Source organism: Rattus rattus, chromosome 15 (genome assembly GCF_011064425.1).
Source record: "Rattus rattus isolate New Zealand chromosome 15, Rrattus_CSIRO_v1, whole genome shotgun sequence".
NCBI lineage: Eukaryota > Metazoa > Chordata > Mammalia > Rodentia > Muridae > Rattus > Rattus rattus.
Genome location: NC_046168.1, coordinates 33,674,097 through 33,695,354, shown reverse-complemented (window position 1 = coordinate 33,695,354; position 21,258 = coordinate 33,674,097). Strand labels below are relative to the sequence as shown.

Sequence of the window (21,258 nt, the reverse complement as noted above, 5' to 3'; positions counted from 1 at the left end):
AGTTTGCCACGTCTACAACAATAAAAACCACAAACAAGATTTCAGCTACAAAGGGAGATGGGTTTAAGTAGATCCCTGTAGTATGAGCTTTTCTTTAGCAAATCAAGGTTAAATCCAGAGTGCTCTAGGGGCTCACAAACAAATCAGATCAAGGAAAAATAAATGAACTAGCCACAGAGAGAGCAGTCATGTTTGGGCAAGCATTCCTAACCTCGAGTTGTGGTAGAGAAAAGTCCTAGTCTGTATAGATAGATAACACTGTGCATTGTCCTAGCCTTGAATTCTGTTAACTCTTATCTTCTGTTTGGCTGGTGTGTTTCTGTCCCCTAATCTCTCTCAACCCAACTGCCCTTTTCTCAGCAGGCAACTGCTCTCACTTCATGGAACCCCTGAAGGGTCTGGGTAATAGCCTTGACTTTGATACCAAATTTGGGGGGGGGGGTTGTCTTGCTTTGTTTTGTTTTATCTCTAACCTTGCCTTCACCTTAAACTTCAGATTAATGAAATAACTCCTGGCTGTCTCCATTTGAATGCCTCACAGCCATCTCAAAGCCAATATGTCTTAAAACCAATAAGAACTGAATTCCTCTTCACGTTTTGTTCAAAACTTCAACTTCTTCTTTAGACTGCCCTTCAGCAGAGAAGGTACCTTAGTCCACCTCAGTTTTCATGTAAACAAAACCATCGTGACTGGAATGTAGCAAATGCAGAAAGTGTGGCATTGGCAAACTGTGGTCATCCAAGGCAGTATGCTCTTGTTGTGATGTTTGAAAGGCACGTTTAATACATTTACATGGGATAGCATAGTAATTGAGTGGTCAAACATGGCTTTGAAGTAAGATGAGTTTGTGCTCCATTCCTGGCACTACCACATATCAGTCAGCTATAAACAAATTATTAAACTTTCTGAAATTGGGTCATCTCATCTGAAAAATAGAAACAATAATAGTTCTTAAAGCATGAGGTATCCTGGGGATAAAATAAGACAGACACCCCACATAACACAGTGATCATTGGTTCCCGTAAGGCCCAAGAGACAGAAACCTAACCTCTGTGTCTGCAGGACTTGACCCAAGTCCTCAAAGCATGTACTGAAGGAGCAATTGATGGAGTAGTCTAGTGTGAATTAAAGCAAGACCACGTGATAAAGAATACAGCTCAGGGAAAGAGGGAAAGGCTTCTACTTTTAACAATTTATGCTTTACTTTGTGTGTATTGGTGTTTTAGCTGCTTGTATGCCTGTGTGAGGGTGTTGGTTCCTGGAGTTACAGAAGGTTGTGCGCTTCCAAATGGGTGCTAGGAATTGAATGTGTGTCCTCTGGAAGAGCAATCAGTGCTTCAGTGCTTTTTACCACTCAGCCATCTCTCCAGCCTGGACAGAAAATCCTTATTCCCAGCGTCATATTGATTTAAGTCCTAAATACTTCTCAACCCTACTCCAGCCTTCATATCCTAACTGTGCCCATCCAGGATTTGCTTCCTTATTCGCACTTTTTGTCATACAAGAATCTTTTCCAAGATGAGACAAGAACAGGCCCTCTTTGTAGCTACTTTGGCTCTTCAGGATGCACTCTGACCTCCTAGGACCTGGGCATCTTCCTCCTCCTACCATTCTTCTCCTCATACACGAGAGTCGAGCAGTGCTGATAGGTTCTGATCTTACTTTGCTCTTTCTTTTCTTCTTGCTTTCACATTTGCCTGCAAATCACCGGACATACTCAAGTAACCTCACAAGTTTCTTTTCCTGGAGTTTCTCATCAGTGTGTAGTTCTCACCTTGTCCCCATTGTCTTGCCCATCTGTGACTTTTCTTCTCTTTTTTTTTTTAAGGTAAGAACCTCACCTGTAAGTATCCCTCCTATAGCATATTCCTTCCTGCTAGCTCATCTTCCCTACTGTTACCAACCTATTTCCACCCTTGCTCGCCATAGTGGCTCCGAGCAAGGGTGACTGGTTATGTGCCATGCACACGTCCACTTGCTGAGAGCTCTTTTTCGTTTGCCTTCGTGAGGCCTGCCTCCTTTCCTACTGCTCTTTCTGTATCTGTTCTGGGTTTTCCTCGACCTTTGACTTTCAGACTGCCCTTTCTTGTGGCATATTGCTTAACATATTTTCACTAACTAGACCAGTACCGGTACCATCTAGCTGTGTGGTTGATGTCTTCAGGCTCTGTTTGTGCAGTCTGGAGCCCTGAGCTTTATCCTGAATTTCTTTCTTTTTTTTTTTTTATTAACTTGAGTATTTCTTATATACATTTGAGTGTTATTTCCTTTCCGGTTTCCGGCAAACATCCCCTCCCCTCCCTTCCTTATGGTGTTCCCTCCCCACCCTCCCCATTGCCGCCCTCCCCCAACAGTCTAGTTCACTGGGGGGTTCAGTCTTAGCAGGACCCAGGGCTTCCCTTCCACTGGTGCTCTTACTAGGCTATTCATTGCTACCTATGAGGTTGGAGCCCAGGGTCAGTCCATGTATAGTCTTTGGGTAGTGGCTTAGTCCCTGGAAGCTCTGGTGGCTTGGCATTGTTGTTCATATGGGGTCTCAAGCCCCTTCAAGCTCTTCCAGTCCTTTCTCTGATTCCTTCAACGGGGGTCCTGTTCTCAGTTCAGTGGTTTGCTGCTGGCATACGCCTCTGTGTTTGCTGTATTCTGGCTGTGTCTCTCGGGAGAGATCTACATCCGGCTCCTATCAGCCTGCACTTCTTTGCTACATCCATCTTGTCTAATTGGGTGGCTGTATATGCATTGGTCCTGAATTTCTATCTTCCTACTGAAAAGATTTCTCTTCCCTCTTCCCTCTTCCCTCCTCCCTCCACCCCTAATTAAAAGAAATCCTTATCTCCTCTTCCTACCCTCTTGCTGAAACTTCTGGTGCTTGGTTGGTTGGGTTTTTCTCTACCAGTGAACTCTATTTCCAGCTCTTGAAGAAATTTTTGATCTCTAATTTATACATTACCACTAAATTTATCTTCTTTTTTTAAAAAATCTAATTGTTAATGTCAGATTTTGAAATCTCTTTGGCCTTCTCCTGCTTCTAGGATGAAATTCAGATTCCTAATTTGACATAGAAAATCCCTTACAGACCAGCCCCACCGTACTTGAAAGTTTTCTCTGGCTCTTTAACTGCCCACACTCCCACCGAGGATTCAACCCCAGGAACAGTTACCTTCCAGTGAGTCTTAAGTATGCCACGCCTGTGGCGGTCTGTTCTGGTGGTATGTGAGGCTTTCCTAATTCTGTTTGTCAAATTCCTACCCTATCTTCTCAAGCCGCCATGTCCCCTTTTTCTGATGTTATCTCTGTATCCCTGAGCTGAGCCTGCCTTCACCTCTAGCTAGGGATCTCTAAGCTCAATGGGTGTTTGTCATTAACCCCGCTGCAGTTCAGTAATTTCTAGGTGAACAAATGCATGAAATAAGGGAATAAGAAAAGCTTCTACTCTTACGAACACAGATTCCTGTGGGAATATCAGTCTGAGCATGTTGTGTTGACATATTGAGATAGAAGAGAGGTCGTGTTTTGTAGACTTTTATACTTTGGGGACAGCAACTCAGAACAGTCTGTCTAGATTGTCTTGCTGATGGTGTATATGCAGCTGAAAACAAGTCAAGACAGTAAGAACCATCAGATTGGAAGAGCCATGGCAGAGCAAGTCATAGTAAGTAGAGAAGGGACTGGCAACTGGAACTACAGACTCCCACTGGCTTCCAACTCATCAGTCTTGTATCCCTAGCCCCTTATTTTCTCTAAAATAGTTTCTTAATAATTTAAAAATAAGTTCAGATCATGAAAGCAACAGTGTTCATAGGTATTTTATAAATTTTAATTCTAATGCAGTCTTTCTGGACAAACCTTATTTCTTAGCCAGTCACATATATAGATCATTAAAATATTTTAAAATATTGTGGCTGCATACCACATTGGAGAGTACCATAGTAGATACCGTGAATTTAATTATAGGCAAAATCAGGTAAGTATAGCTCCTGTTTTTATGATGCTTAGAAACTAATAGGGAGTGTAAACCCTGGTTAATCACTACTATATAGGTCAGAAGTGAGGGAACTGTTAGGAGATGAGCAAGATTCTACGAGAGCTTTCAAGGCAGGTCTGAGTGGATGAGATCTAAAGAATGAAAAGTTTAAGTGATCAAAAACAGCAACAACAAATGCAGTTCTGGAAGCTCAGACAGTGTGTCTGAGCTCACTGTTAGAAAGAGCACTAGCAAGGGAAGGATACTCACTGAGGATATCGACTTTATCCTAAAAGCATCAATTGAGTCTGGAAGGGTTTTAGCAAAAGAATGACATGAGGGCCTCTTACAGAACTCCATGTTTCCTGACAGGAAAGGCCATTCCTGGAGGGAGGGAGGAGGAGGGGAGGGGGAGGAGTAAGGAGGAGGAGGGAGGAGGGGGAGGAGGGGGAGGAGGAGGAGAAGGAGGAGGAGGAGGAGGAGGAGGAGGAGGAGAGAGGCAGAACCTGCCTTGTACGGCCTTTGAAATAACACATCATCTCTTGTTTAGTATTTTGACAATTACATTAGTCAGGTCTGATCAGGGGGAAAGAGGCTTGCAGCAGGAGGTATAGGTGAATAAGCGACCCTCGGCTTCCATAGATGACATTCTGTAGAACTCCATCATTTCCCTGCTGCACAGTGAGTGAAAAGGAAATTGAAAGTCAACCTATAAATGGAGGAAAACTAGAGATGGAGTCAGATGAAATTCAAAGAGAAGAACGCTTTAGAAATCTATCAAGGACTGGAGAGAGGGGCCACTGGGAAAGGCACCTGCTGCCAAGCCTGAGGACCTGGATTTGACATGGAGTCCCACATCGTTGAAGGAGAGAACCAACTCCAGGAAGTTATCTGCTGAGAGTCATAGGCCTGCTGAAACACACCTATACCCACATATGTGTGGTAGCATGCATATGTGTGTGTGTGTGTGTGTGTGTGTGTGTGTGTGTAAAAAGAAGTCAAAAGGAAATATGAAAGGAGATGAGAATTATTTTTTGAGCTTTACTGACACAGATTTTAATAACCCAAAGCTTTCTTCACAATACAATATGGTTTAATAGGGTGCTTACTCATCTCTCCTAAACCAGTTTTTATTAAGATTCATTTTTGCCTGCATGTGTGTCAGGGCACCATGTATGTATAATGCCCAGTGGATCCCCTGAAACTGGAGTTGTAGACAGATGTGATCTTCCGTGCGGATGCTAGGAACCACATGTGGATCTTCTGCAAGGGCAGCTTGAGAAGGAAGCTCTGAGCCATCCGTCTGTCTTCCTGACTCCTCCCACTTGTTTTTGAAGAGTTTTCTCTCTCTCTAGCAATCTTCGTTCACTCTAGTAAAGTTGCATAGCTCTACTGATATTTTAACTAGAATTCCCTTATTATTTTGTTTGGGAAATATACAATTTAATTTAGGCTTCTCTTTAAAAAACACAATACGCTCCTTTGTGTAGAAATTTTCACTTAAATTACCTAATTAAGTTTGATAATTTAAAAAAGTTACAACATATCTGCAATTAGCATGACTCCTACATATTATTTTTCTGGTTGTTGTGAATGAGTTCTCTTCTCTGCCTCTGTAGCATCATATTGTTTTCAATAAAAAGTTTTATGTTTTAACTAACAAAACATTAATTTACCTATTTATTTATATTACCTATTAATATAAGTTAATATTTTGATATCTGTATATGCTGTAGAATGACTTAATCAAACATTAACTTTTTGTATCTTGCTTAAACTCACTTATGGTGAAAAATTTTAAATTTAGACCCAAACACTGGGACTACAAGCTGGTTACCACGCTGTCCAGCATTCACAGGTCTTCTGGGAAAGCTGAACGCAAGACCTCATTTACCAACTGAGCCATCTCCCTAGCCTGATTTCATTAAGTGACTGTGTGTGTGTGTGTGTGTGTGTGTGTGTGTGTGTGTGTGTTCTTTATCTATTTATTCACTGGCAAACATCTAGGATGATTTTAATGTCTGCTACTGGGAACAATGCTGTAACAAAATGGATGTGCAGATACTAACTTTCATTTTCAATGGATATGTAAAAGTTTTCCCATTTATCCACAATGGACATATTCTAAGCCCCTAATAAATGCTTGTAGGTGAGGTAGTGCTGAGCTCTATGAAGACACTCCTGAACTTATCATGGGTTCATGTCAATAAAACATTGTAACTTTAATATGCATTGAATGCAAATGGCCTTCCAAGCATCGTGCTCAGCCGTGTAGTAGTAGACTCCATGGTATATATCGTTTATGCCTATGATGTTAACTTTTTAGAAGCAGTGCCTCCCCATCTCTGCTCAGCATCACACAGCATTGCACTTTACTATCCTGAGAAAGATAAAAGTTTTAAAGTTTGAAATATAGTTCCTGTCACATAAATTGCTTTTGTACCTTTGTAAAGTAGAAAAATTTTAAGTTCCGCTGTCATAAGCTGGAGATCAATGTGCTGACCTATCTAGAGGGAATATTAAGTTATATACAAGGCACAGTCGGCACTTAAGAGCTTCTTTATAAGCCAGTGCCATTACAAACGCTGTATGGGTGACTTGCTTACATTCAAATCACAGTTATTTGGAACCACAGGAAACAGCGCTGTGGTAGGATGCCTTTATGAACAGCCGAGGATGGCTAGGTGGGGTGGAAGCTACGGCTTTAACGTTTTGGGGAACCGCCATACTGTTTACCAGATAGCTCTGTTAATTTATGTTGCCACCAACAGTGTGCAAGCAATCTCTTTCCCATGTCCTTTCTAGTGTTTGCCACCATTTATCTTTGGGAAGGTGGCCATTTTAACAGGTGTGAAGTTACCTCTTTCTGCAGTATTGACTTGTGTTTCTCTGGAGGTTAGTCATGCTGGCAATTCACACACATTTGACCATTCGTACATCTTCTCTTGAGAATCATCTTTGTCTGCTTTTGTCAGTGTTATGTATGTTGATTTTTTATTAGTTTGAACAGTTTTTGTGGTGTCTTAGGATATCCCATATAAAAAATCCTGTCATCTACAAAGAGTCTATCATTTCATATTTAGTCTAGAAGTGTGTTGCTTTTGATTCCCTCCTTGGAGAAGACAGGTCAAGTGTCAGAGCTGGGACCTGGCTCCCAGCATAGGCAATATTCACCTTGCTCAGGGCGTCTAACTAAAAGCCCCAGTCAAGCCTTGTTGGGCTCAGTGTTTGCATTTGTAGCTCTGTTTTCTTTCTTTCTTTTAAACATGTTTTATTTTTATTTTATTTTATGTGCACTGGTGTATTGTCTGCTTCTATGTTTGTAAGGCTGTCATATCTTGGAGCTACAGACAGATGTGAACTGTCATGTAGGTGCTGGCCCAAATAAATATAGTAAAGCTAATTTTTAAAATCAGTATATAAAGTTCGAAGTATCGATGTGTGCAGAAAACTGCCCATAATGAATGACTTGAGCCCAGGTCCTCTGGAAGAGCTGTCAGTGCTCTTAAGCACCAAGCTGTCTGCAGTCCCTGGAAGAACTTGCTTGCACATTTCAAAGTAGCAATATATATACAGCATGTCTCCAGTTGTTTGTTTTTGGCTGTTTCTTTGGTCAGTTGGTTAGTAGGTTTGGCTTTGTTTTCTTTTCTCTTTCTTTCTCTTTTTTAAACAGATCCTAGTTGTGTAGCCTAGTAGGCTTCAAATTTGTAGTGATCTTTCTGCCCAGCTGCCTGAGCTGTGACTACAGGTCACAGCTCCAGTGTTAGTGCTGGCATTTTTGGATGTAGTTTCATCGTTCGAGGAAGTGTCTCATCTCTGGTCTCTTCTAAGCCATGATTCCTTAATAGCAGGAACTGCTTTTTTCTTTGAGGTCCAAACAGCACCCGTCTACTGCACTGAATAAATATTTAATGGAGATTGAATGTTTCCTGTCTGGCAGATCGATTACTTTTGTCATTTCTCTAAGGAAAGCACTTTTTAAAAAATGTCCTCCAGTAGGCTAAGGAATTTGGTTTCCTTGATATTATTATTTATACGAGGGTTTTGTTTTTTCTTCAGTGATAGTTTCATGGCACTTAGGCTTTTTTTTTTTTTTTTTTTTTTTTTCAGAACTGGGGACCGAACCCAGGGCCTTGTGCTTGCTAGGCAAGTGCTCTACCACTGAGCTAAATCCCCAACCCGGCACTTAGGCTTTTAGTTATGCACTTATTCTCATTTAATATGTATGGTTAGAATTTTATGTCATCTCAAAATACAAACCTCAGAATCATCAGTCTGGTAGCACACAATAAAATTACTTCCTAAAAAAATTGTGTTTTCTAGAATTTTTGGTAATTAAGGCTATGAGAATGAAGGGTAAAAATGTTTGCAGTAGAGTTTTAGTAAAAAAAAAAAAAAACTCCCAGACATAAATTATTATTTACTATTAGTTGACAAGTATTTGCATTTCTTGAATTAGTCACGTTCTTATTTAATTATTGATCAGATTTTTGTTAAGGCATTAGATTTAAATTAAAGACATTTGCTCTTTGGAGTGTCTATGAAGTTAGTGAAAGAAAGAATTTGTAGGCACTCTGTATAGCACTGTTTTCTTCATGAGGCACAGTGGACAAAATCACCAACTCACAGAAAATCTGACTATGGTGCGTGCGTGCGCGCATGCACACACACACACACACACACACACACACACACACACACACACACAGCACACACAAAAGACCCAGGCTGGGGAGATGGCTCAGTGGTTAAGAGTACTGACTGCTCTTCTAGAGGTCCTGAGTTCAATTCCCAGCAAACACATGGTAACATATAATTGTCAAAAATAAGTGAACTTAATTAAGTAGAAAAATTTCAACTGTGAGACTATTATCACTACAGAAAATGCGCTTCTGTGCATTTTGTCAGTATGGTGTTCAGATGGAACCTATCAGTATTAACTAGAAAATGGAAGTCATTTAAATAAAACAGAAAACTGAATGGACAGAAAAAAAATATATAAAGACTTTCTATTATTCTCTTCTGAGAAGAACATGGAACATAATTGTGACATGAGTAAGTCATACCTGGTGACAAAATGTCCTCTATTTGTAAGAAACAATCCCATGGTGATAAACACATGGCAGTCTGATTTAAGTAAGCGTTGCTGTTGTCCACAGCTTGTTTTGCTTGAGGAAGATTGTGCATTGGCAAATGGTGATACCTGTTTGGTAACAAGGAGCAAAAGTCAGGGCAGGCAGAATGAGTCTCTTACCAGATTTTAGGTATTTTTGACCCAGGGGTTTGCGTCCTATGAAATCTTTACTTTCTTGGATTTGTTAAAATATTTTATAGTGTGCAGATGTTAATTAAACTGACACCGTACTGATAGAAGTTGGATAACATTACCCAAAGGAAAGAGATACGTTGGGATTAATTGGAAAGCGCTTAAGAGGTTCTGCTAATAACATTTGATGCCAGTGATAGGAGCAGCTACATCTGAGAAGCTCCTTCCTGCTCCCAGCCTAGAACCAGGAGATCCTGCCCTTACCCCTAGCGACTGCAGTAGTCTTCTGCTTTGGGATATCCTTGCCAAGAAAATGGGTCTAAATCCTAAAGCAGCACATGTTCTTGCCTGTGGTTGAAGGAACCTGTGAGTTGTTTGTATGACGTTGCAGACCCAAGGCTGCGGAAGTGAGGGGGGGATACTTGGGGAGTGCTCTTGTCCAGGAAGGGAAGCTTCCTAGACATTACAACTCTTGTCCAGGGGCCAAATGGAAGATAAATCACCACTGGCCACCTCTTCTTATTGAAATGGTTCAGCCCTGGCCTTTAACTGGAGGACTCACAGGGTTTTGAAGTGCAAATAGGATGGTGAAGGGTAAACCCTTTTAGGACTTCATGTTGATGGATTTTCCCCCTGTGTGGGTTTCTAACTCTGACTGTGATCTGGAAGCTACCCTGAAAGAAAGAAAGGTCTTACTTTGTTTTTGATCAGTCAAGCAATAAGAACTTTCCATAGGGGTGTGCTTCCTGAGAATGTGTATGGTTCTCCTGCACATGCATACGGGCCTCACTATCTTAAAAGAAGATAAGTTAATCAGATCTTTTGGGAGCCCTTTGCAGAAGTGCTGTCATTTGAAGGTCACTTCTCTCCTGTTACTAATGCCCAAGTTTGAGAGTAATCAAGGAGGACATGCTGTTTTAGGAGAATACATTGAGCCAGTTCATGGTGAACAAAGTCTTCTACAAGACTGTAATTCTAAGTTGTACACATTCATTCCATTATTTTGTGTATATTTTTTTTGCCAGCCTTAAGAATAAAATAAGAAATTCTGAGAGTATAAAAAAACTATACTGTGGTATTCATAAGGAGGTCAAAGTAACAAAATAGGAGACACAGAAACATTTAAATAAAAGGTGTTGGTTCATAGAGCTAATTCTGTTTATTCTCCAAATAACTTAAACACAATGTATAAAACATCTTTTAAATTACACGGTGATCTTTGGAATGTAAAGATGAACAGAATCACTACAGGCTACAAACTCATCCCAATTTTAGCACAACTTAAAGACTTTGTATGTGAAGATTTTAAAGAAAAATTAAAGTATTTTACTAAGCAAATGTTATCGTTTTCTTTGCTCACAGTTCTTAGAAATACTGTTGATGAGCCTGTCCATTGACATTCTGAGTCTTTTGATGAACCATAGATGTTTGTAGTATTTGTCCTTTTTTTTTTTTTTTTTTTTGAGAATGACATGTGTTCCTCTACAACAGAGGCTTACAACTGTGTCTCTCGATATTTGTTATAAAAAACGAATTGTTAATCTCCATAACGACACTGGTCACAGTGATTTAATTGAACCTCTAGGTTCAATTAAAATTCCTTCAGGATTTCCCCATCCTAGTATCTAAATTTTAGAGGTGTACTTATTCCCGTTGTATTTGAAATAAGGTCAAACGCCAAGACTCTAGATCAGCAGAATCTCCTGTATGTAGAGCTTCCCTGGCATTGGTTTGTTGCTGGGCGATGTTCACATGACCTCTCCTTTGTTAGAGGAGCGTCTTCAGCCCTTCCCAGGATGCTCCTGGTCACTATCTTTAAGCCTAGGTTGGAGGTTGTCTGATTAATGAACGGTGAGCCTTTCCAGTCTGAGCTATGCATATTGTTGGCATTATGTCACATGCTGCTTTTTATATTTCTGTTGTGCTTAATGTGTTTTTAATTTGCAAAGCATGAGTGTTCCTTTCACAGCAGTAGAATAGAGTCAGCATTTCTGAGTCCAGATATTGCTTTATGCAAACAAGAAAGGTCAGACTGAATTGAAGCCCTGGATTTCCTTCAACACACATGTCAATGAATTTCACTTTGAATATTGTTGAATAAAAGAAGACACTTGAGAAAGGCTTTTCTTTCTAAGACCATCTCTTGCCTCTTGGCCAGTGAATTGCCCCAATATAAAAGCACTGGGCAAAGTGAGTTACAGAGGGAAAAGGCAATCCACAAATGATCACTCTTTTCTGCCTTTGATTGTGTCAGATTTTGTTGTGTGTATGGCAATTGTTTTCCTTTTCACTTAGAAATGGTTTATGGTTCGATGTCTGTCAAGTCAGAGCCTGTCCTAAGGTGGCAGTTGTATTTCTCTCGGAGTTCCTGAGGTGATGGTAATCCTTTGTTCACCCAGCAGTGTGCTTGCTCGGGAGAGCATCTGCCACTCTACATTACAAGATGGATGGGTCTCCAGTGAACTGCTGGGTGAAGCAAATGGTGAAAACAAGAAAAGACAAGAGGTTTCAGGGTCTGCAGAGGACAGACAACAAGGAAACACTTAGAAATCAAGAGCAAGCTGAGCGATACAGAAAGGGAGCAGGGATGAACCCGTGTTGCTCTGTAAACATCTTGGAGCTCGGAATCTTTCAGTGCCTTGTTGTGGTCTGAGGGAATGATCTACGTCATGGTAACAAGTTTGTGCTTCTGCTATTCCAAAATATGTGTGTGTGTGTGTGTGTGTGTGTGTGTGTGTGTGTGTGTGTGTGTGTGTGACGTGTTGGGAAGTAATAATGGTAGGAATGGTTTATGAAGATTTTGCTTTAAAAATTTAAAGATTAAGCTAAAAATCAAACTTTTAGCCATTTCAGTTTACTTTCTCTTTTTTGCTTTGCTTTTCCCTCCTTTCTGTTTTATAAGTAACTGACAACTTGAAAAGTTTTGGCCATATGCCTAATATCCTCAGTGTTTTCTAAACACTTTTTGTCACTTCTACAGGGGAGTACTGAGAGTTCTGTCTTAATGGAGGCTGGGCGGGGGTGGGGGCGGGGGTTAAGTTGTTTTAAATTATCTCCAGTTTCGTTTAATGGGTTCTGTGATGGAAGAAAAAATATATATGTTATTGATCTGTCAGATGTTAGAGGTTGTATTGTACTCATTTTGTTGGTAATGGTCACAGTGTGTAAATCCTTACTCATGCAAAGTCCCTCCTGTGGGACAAGAGAGGAAAGGAAGTCGGCTAGGGATAGAAGAGGGGAGAAGAAAGAGCAGTGTACCCAGAAAACAAAAAAATGATTTCGTCAAACTCTTTGGCATTTGTCTAGGGAAAAGCCCATCGTCTGAAAGGCAGGGAGGCTGCGACGGTTGGAAGCTTTAGCTATAGAGGCAGTGGAGGTCTCCTTCTCCTCAGCGTAAATAAGAGATGAAAGCGGAGGGTGACAACAAAGGATCAGCGTTTGAGGAAATGTGTGCGGCCTGAATAGGGGTCTGTGGCCCGGGGCCAAAGGTCTCAGCGTGGAGTATAATTAGAAGAAAATACAAAAATGTCATTACTAGCAGGTGAACTGTGCAGCACGTGGCTAAAAATTAGCAATTTTAGACTCCAAAGCTATTGGAATTGGATTATTGACCTTTTTAAAAATCTTTACGGCACTTGCGGAGTCAGACCGCTCTCATTGGCGGTAATGTGGTTTGACCTCATTGACCATATGGGGTAGTCTTTGGTTTGGATTAGGTAGGGAGGCTCCCAATTCTGAAAGATGCTGTTTGTGCATGTGTCAGCGGGAAGGGTGTAGACGTGATTATTATTCTGAGAGAAGGCATTCTTCCAATAAGGAGAGGTTATGATAAATATTTTTATCCCCAAATCTGAAATGTTTTTCTGCCTTTCAAATTGACATAAAAAGTACAAAAATATTTTCTTTAACATGACTTTTAGTGTTTTAATATTATAAACATAGGTACCATACTTACTGCACTCATACATTCTTACAGGACTAAGACTCTTTGGTTTTCTTTTTTAGACACAATAAAAATTCTAAGTTATGTATAAAAATTAATGACCCTCATTTCTGAATTTCAAGGGCTCCTCTGACAAGTGGACAGTGCAGTGGGTGCACCTTTTCCAGAGGTTCCTGGATGGGTGCTTGAATAGAAGATTTGCCAGATAGACATTGTGCTGTCAAGAATTTTACCATTAAAAGTGCATTATTGTAGCATCAAAAAAAAAAATTAATGACAAGTTCCTTTAATTCATTCAAGGCCTTTGCAGCTTTCTCTTATTTTTTTATGCAATAGTTTATATCAACCATAATCTATTTGGCAGAAAGAATAATAGGCACATCATTTAATCTACTGTAGATAATTAAAATTAATTCAATACCTCCTACAAATACATTGGTTAGAAAAGTAAGAAATATGCTTTTTCTCCTCCTGCAATTCTTCCTGGAAATCATTAAAGACTCTCAAAAAGTAGGAAAATTTTATTGCAGTATTAGTTACACTTGATTGTTTTGTATTTCTTTGAATAAATTAATTTTAGACAAATATCAGGGATTATAAAATTCTCAAATGTCTTCAGATAAATTTACCTTGTATTAATTTCATTTCCAAGATAGAAGTGTTTTGCGGACTTTTAGTGTTATAGTAATACTAGCCAAAAAAAACTTGCTTAGCTTGCACTGAAGGAAGGGCTGGGATTTAAAAATGATCCCTTTTGAATATATTTGAATATATATTAGAGTGCGGAAACATCTTGCTTTTGCCCATTGTAACAAGTACAAAGTTAGCTAGGACTTCTGTGATTTTATAGAATTTTAGGTAATATAGACTTTTTATTTTAAAACAAAAGGCACTTGGAAATAACTTGTGTTTTTATGTTTCTCTAGGTGCAAAGAAACCTTAAGAAAATTCTAATCTAGAACAAGCTCCCAGAGATGTTGACTGCCTAACTTAACCATGAACATGATTTAAAAATGTTAATATATGAACCAAGGTATTGTATGATTATAGTCTTCTTCTCAAACTTTTCATGATCAAATTCATTTGGGGAAGTTAAGCTACAGTTTAAGTAAAGCTATTGCATTTGATCCTTACACTTACATATACTCCTTTCTTGTTCTTTTCTACCCCATGTGCCTACTTGCACTGCATCTTCTCTAGTCCTTCAGCAAAACTTACTCCAGAATAAATTTTTCTCTCAGCTAGCTCTGTATTTCCTATCAACATAAACTGGGGGGAAAAAAGAGAGAGAGAGAAAGAATTCAAAGGCTAAAGAGAAGGCTCAGCAGACAGAAGCGCTCACAGAGGGTAGAATCTCTCACACTGGGTAGAAGCTCTCACAGTGAGTAGAAGCGCTCACAGAGGGTAGAATCTCTCACAGTGGGTAGAAGCGCTCAGAGGGTAGAATCTCTCACAGTGGGTAGAATCACTCAGAGAGGGGAGAAGTGCTCACTAATCACTTTTCTAGAGGACTGAAGTTTTTCCATTACCTACATCAGGTGCTCCATCTGAAACTCCAGATCCAAGAGATCCAAAATGTCTTACATCCTCTGTAGCGTCTACACACATGACTTACACACACGCAGACATGTACACACATGCACATCAGTAAAAATAAATCTCTTAACTCTGCCTCCATATTGGGCTTTTTTTCTCTTCCTTTTATTATTCTTTGAAAATTTCATCCTTGTATACAGCGCGTCCTGATCATGCTCACCCTCAGCCCTGTCCAGGATGCACTTTGTGGCTCCTCTTTGGTGATTGTAATTTTCTTTCAAGTTGTTTGATAAGAGACTTCTAGACTCTCAGTTATGCAGGAAAAACTCAAATTGTATTTACTAGTCACATATATTTGAAATTTATTTCCCATACTAATATTCTGAGACATGTGTTACAGAGGTTTTATAGGATGCTTTGGCTTTATTTTCAGAACACTTCTAACTCAGGGGAAAGGGTGATGGAGGTCACCCTCTTCCCATAGCAAGAAAAAATGTTAAGAACGAGACTTTTGGGTGACTGTGTAAGTGAGGCTTGGCCTTTAGAAGGAGCGAACCCCAAACTCTCTTTCCCCCTTTGGAAGCTGCAGTGTGTTTAAAGAGCCTGGTGGTTTCCAGGGAGGCCAGAGATCTCCTCCTCCTTTATGACCCGCTGTATCCCTTTGAGGCCAGAGAGAACAAGAGGGTCATTGCCACTTCAGCCCCATCCCTGTTTGTTCTCTCATGATGACCACGAAGACACTGAAACCCAGTATCGGCTCAACATCTGGAAAGCGGTCAGAGGGAGGGAGGAGGTAGGAGAGCGCGAGAACTTGCATTCTGTTTCACCAGGTGCCAGGAGGAAGCAACATTAGCCTTTTTGATATGGTAGGCAAAGTCTGTGGGCCCTGGTGATCGGCCTCAACAATTGAAGAGGTCAAAGGGCAGCTGAGCTGGGTCAGCGAGACACCATGGGGTGTATTTTGTTACTTAGTAAAAGGAGCAGCCTCCTAAAACCTTAAAGGAGTCCCTTGAAAAATCTGTGTTGTGAAAAGGTTTTATGAGTCTCCTGGCAATAACTCCTGATTTATTTAAGGAACACTAGCTTTTGTCTAATGGAGGGATAATCCTCACCAAATGTTGGTGAGGACTCGTAGACTCAGCATAGGTCTGAAAGAATAGTTAGGATTTGAAGTGGACTTTGCTTTCCAGAACGTTTATTATTTTAATGTTTCTGTCTCAACCGAGAATTTTGCACTGTTGAAAACATTGCCTTTTCCTTGTCTTGGAACAGAAAGCAGTTAGGGGAATGCTGGGCAGTGAACTGGTCACATTAATTCTAAAATTATTCTACGTGCTTCAGACCTTTCTTACACACAGAGAACTAGTAAACCTTTTTTAAATATCAAAACCTGCTAACTCTAGAATGTTATCTTTGGACTTGTTTTTATTGTGTTTATAAAGGGCTTACATGACACGAAGTATTTTCCTGGCTCACGGTTTTAAAATTTTTTTAGTTATTATTATTTTCTATGTGTGCATGTAGCTCTGGGGATTGAACTCAGGGCCTCAAGTATACTAGGCCAGCACTCAACCACTGAGCTACAGCTCTGGCCTACAGACTTTAAAGTATAACTGTTAAGAGTTGACAGAAGGGAACTATGAGCTGATGGCTAACGTCAAAGCCTCCATTTTTCCTGAAAAAAAAAATGTTTTTTACATACTGTGTCAGGAAGAAAAAAAATCAATGTAAGAGTCAATAATGAAAATGTTCTGTTGTGTAGCCCAGAGGCAGAGCACTTGCCTGGCATATGTGATACCCTGGGTTCTATCTCCAACCCTGGCCGAGAAAGGCAGTACAAGGGGTGTGTGGAGAATCTGTCTGCTGGGAGAGGTCTCCTTGCTGGATGATTTGTGAATACCTTTAAAGACTTTAGCCTCCTGATACCCAGTGAAGGGGAATGCCAGGGTGGGGAGGTGGGAGGGAGTGAGTGGGAGAGTGGGGGAGCACACTCATAGAAGCGGGGGTGGGGTGGGGATGGGATGGGGGTTGCTGGAGGGGAAACTGGGAAAGGAGATAACATTTGAAATATAAATAAAGAAAATATCCAATAAAAGAAAAAAGTTGATAACACTAAAAAGAAAAATATGTTAGCCTCCTGGCAGACAGATAATGACAGTATTCTACTCTATACATCGTGCACATATACATAAATAGAAAGAAGGCATATGTGCCAACATAGAAATATTAATATAGAATAATATAATAAAGAAAAACCATGTATATGATAGCCCTTGTTAAACACTTAATAATTTGCAAATTAGTTGTTGCGATTACTGATTTATTAACTACAGGCAAATGGTGTTTTTTCAATCCTTTTTTCAGTAATGAGTCCTATTCAGGGAACATATATACAGGTGTCTATTTTCTCAAGGTTAAAGTGCCTTTCAACAACTAATTTAGAAACCTGAGTGTGGTGGCTGATAATTGCCTGGAGAAAACACACAGCTGTTTAAGTAGCATTGAAATTGCAGCAAATCTGACAAATTCGGTCAGTAGAGTTAATTAGATAAAGAAAGACTGATGAGGGGAAATGTGGGGGCAGAGGGAGAACACAGGTTGGGGGACATGGAGAACAAGAGGGGGGAGGGGAGGACAAGGTGGAGAGGCAGGAATAGGGATGGGGGAAGCAAGAGCTCCACACAGGGACAGAGGATCACTTGCTCTTCTCTGTGAAACTGTGTCCTCCTCTTTTAGTGTGTTCTCTCAATCAAAACAGAATGTGCTGCTTCACAGTTGTACAATGTGGATGCATTTATAAAAAGCCCCAAGCTCACATCGGGATGGTAAAAAGCAGCTGTTTGATGAGAGTGTCTAAGAAAAATGTCAAATTCTGATTCTGAACCACAATTTGATCTGCTGGCCTTAGATGTACCTGAATTTTACTATTCTTACTTTGAACCTGGATTTCTTTTCCCTCTTTGCACGGTTTATTCTTACCCAGGTGCATGCTAAGGGGACCCTGTTTCTGTATTAAAATCACCTACCCTCACCTCAAACCAAACAGACTCTTGAAGTCTTTAACATGTCCTTACTTATGTGTCCAGTGGGTTAGTGCTCATAGCTCACTTTCTAAACAGTCTTTTAAAAACCAGATGGGGACAGTTAAGTAAGAGAAATTAAAAAAAAAAAAAAAAAAAAATCATTGCCTTTGCCTTTGCTGCTACACTTCCAAACGTATTGATTGACATTTAGAAAGTTGTTTTTGTAGTATCTTTTAAATTGCATTTGCTTGTGGGAAATTAGTTTCTGCCTCCAGAGCTTTATGCAGATTTTTAACCCCCACAGAAGTGCGTTCTCCAGAACCACAGAGATTTGAACCCTGTCTGTGACAGTCCTCATGGATGTGAGGAACCATGCTTTGGAAGCATTTCTCGGGATTTAATGTTTTCTGTTCTGGATTATTGGCTTTTCTTCCTAGTGAAAAATTGGGCTCTGGTGACATGATGATGGAGGTCTTGCTGCCTCCTATGCTCTGCTGCTTTGATCTTACGCAGGAATTATACCGACTCCAGAGTTCTGACAAATGTGGTTTGCTTACAGAAGAATTCCTGGCATTTCAGGGAAGAAAGTAAAGGTTTCCAGTAGGAATACTGTATCCCTTTGTTACAGATTGAAGTAGAGTCCTGCTTCGTCTCCCTATGACAGTCTTCCTAATTGCTATGAAATCACTGAGTATGTCACAGTGATTCTGTCCATGGCTAAGGACAATTGTGTGATCTACTGAAAACAGCAGAATTTAGAATTAAGTTACTAAGACTGTTTTAAAAAAAATATCAGAATTGGCTTCAGAGCCTGTCAAAATAGACATTCCCTAATCTAAAGATACAAAAGACTGGAGCACTTTCCGTTTTGTTTTTCTTTAGTTTATTTATTCACTTTACATCCTGATCGCAGCCCCCCTCCTCCCAAGTCCCATCCTCACCAGAACCCTCAGGGAAGGGGAAGCCCACCTTGGGTACCACCGTGCCCTGGGACTTCAAGACCCAACAGGACTAAGCACTTCCTCTCCCACTGAGGCCCAACTAGGCAGTCCAGCTTGGAGAAGGGGACCCAATGCAGGCAACAGAGTCAGATATAGTCCTCACTCTGTTAGGAAACCAACATGAAGACCAAGCTTCACATCTGCTACAAATGTCTAGTAGCCTAGGTCCAGCTCCTGCATGCTCTTTAGTTAGTGGTTCAGTCTCTGTGAGCCCCCTGGAGCCCCAGTTAGTTGACTTTGTAGGTCATCTGGAGGTGACCTTGATCCTTTCACCCTGTTCAATTCTATCCCCCCACTCTCTACAAGACTCCCTGATGTTTGTCTGTGGGTCTATCTGCTGCTAGATGAAGCCTCTCGGGAGACAGTTATGCTAGGCTCCTGTCTGCAGGTATAACAGAGTATCATTAATAGTTGGCTCTTTCCCAAAGGACTGGGTCTCAAGTTGGGCAGTCATTGGTTGGTCGTTCTCTCAATCTCTGCTCCATCTTTGTCCCTGTGCATCTTGTAGGCAGGAAAAATTTGGGGTTGAAGGTTTTTTGGGGGGTTGATGTCCCCCTCCCTCTACTGGAATTCCCTTCTGGTGAAGCATTGTCTTTTAATCTGATTGCTTTTTCAAATCTTGAGTGAAAAGGATGGATTTGAAAATGCAGTTAAAGACATTTGTTTTGAATGCATGCTTAGCTTTGTGCTATATCGGAATTTGCTTAGAAAGAGATAGTATTTTGTCAAATCTGCTTAACATACAATTAAATAAGACACAAGACACAAAAATTCAATCTCTCCCTCCCTCCCTCCCTTTCTCTCTCTCCCTCCCTCCTTCCCTCCCTCCCTTCCCCCCACCTCAATTCTGGTTTCACAAGATCCCAAAAACCCATCCCCCAAACTCACAATCAAATAAGGGAGTTAAACAAATACTCAACCCAGCTAATACAAATAATTAAGGGCAACGAATGTCTCTTTAAAAGAATGAACTGAGCTGAGATTTAGCTTAATAGCAGAGCACACTCTTAGCACACACGAGGACTGGGGTCGATCACTAGCATCAGTAAATAAGTAAACAATAAAACGCTAAGACAGCCCAAAACAGAGAGAACTGTGAGTGTGCATTTGTTTTTAGTTTGGATTTAAAAGCTCCCTATAAACTTAAAAGGACTAAACTTGGTGTATTTGTCTGAGAGCCACACAGCATCTCTTTCAGTCTGCTACTGAACTATAACCTTAAACCCATAGTGAATATGTTAGTGAGAAGAAGCATATAATCTGGAGTGCAACGATGCTTCCTTTCCTTCTGAAAAATCAAGTTGTATTGCTGGAAGCGCTTGGCAAAGATGTTCAAGCTCATAACCAACCAAGTCCTCTGAACCTAAGCAGTAGCGGTCTCCCACTCATTGCCTATGCCAGTAAGATGTCTGCTTGACACATGCACTGCTTAAATTAAGTATAAGTAGGTAAGATGCACACTCACAAAGCCACATTTCAGGTCTTGGCCATCACACGTGGCTTACAGACACCATGTGTTGGAGGTGAATACATACATGGAACATTCCCATCGGCCTGGGAGAGCTGTTGAGTAGCACTTGGTGTCAAACGTTATTCAGGATTTCCCTATCTGACATAGAATGTTTTAATGAATTATACATAATGGTCAATAGCAGCTTTTGGGACTTTTATATTGAGAGTTATGTGTGACCGAAGCCGAGACCTAGAACCAACAGCTGTGGCTCCCAACACAAGGAGTGTTTGTCTTTTTTAGTCATTCTAATGTAGCCAATGCTAAGACACCGAAACAAAAGGCAACATTTTCTACTAACTCTTTATGCACATGATTCTGTATAGACACTTTATATAAGACTTTATAAATCCAAAATCTCATTTAGTCTCATAAAAATTAGATTGGGAGCCTTGTCCCTGTTTCACAAATGAGAGATGAAGTAGGCAGGACCACCCAGGAAACCATAAGGCAGGAATCAACTTTAGAGCCTGTGTGCTTGACTGCAAGGTTCTCGGTAGTGGGAGCTGGTAATGACAGATAGTGTCGAGTGTGGAAAGTGCATGATAATGGCCGTGAAGGCAGAGGGAACAACAATCTAGTAAGTTGCACAAAGCTGCCTCTTTTTCTGTGCTATCAATAAATTCTACCTTCAAATAATCTCAAAAGAGAAACAATAAAAACCCCATATGGTTCACCCCACTAAAAGGACATACTGTCCTCACTCCCCTCTCCCCCATAGTCACCATTTAGCACAGGATATCCTGGAACTTGCAATGAGTACTCCTGCCTCAGCACAGAGTACTGAGGTGTGCAACACAGGTGTGCACCACTGCACACAGCTACTCTCCCCCCTTTCTGTTTCAAACATGTTGAAACACGAAGATAATGTACATTTTCCTTCAGTTTAAATTTGAATCTTAGTTTAAAAGTGGGATGGCACTGATCATTTGTAGAAACCTAGTTCTGGGTCTGTTTGTTCCTTTGTGGTTTCAGGGGACTCATCTAGCAAGCAGTTCTCTCTGAGACTTGACT

General features: G+C 40.5%; 1 protein-coding gene across 1 annotated transcript in view; it reads left to right on the top strand.

Annotated features, from left to right (window-relative positions):
- Positions 1-21,258, top strand: part of Greb1l (GREB1 like retinoic acid receptor coactivator) — a 238,693-nt gene that overhangs the window by 105,966 nt on the left and 111,469 nt on the right. The window contains exon 2 of the mRNA XM_032885701.1: positions 14,101-14,207. The gene's annotated coding sequence lies outside the window, so the exon portion shown is untranslated. The remainder of the gene's footprint in view (positions 1-14,100; positions 14,208-21,258) is intronic.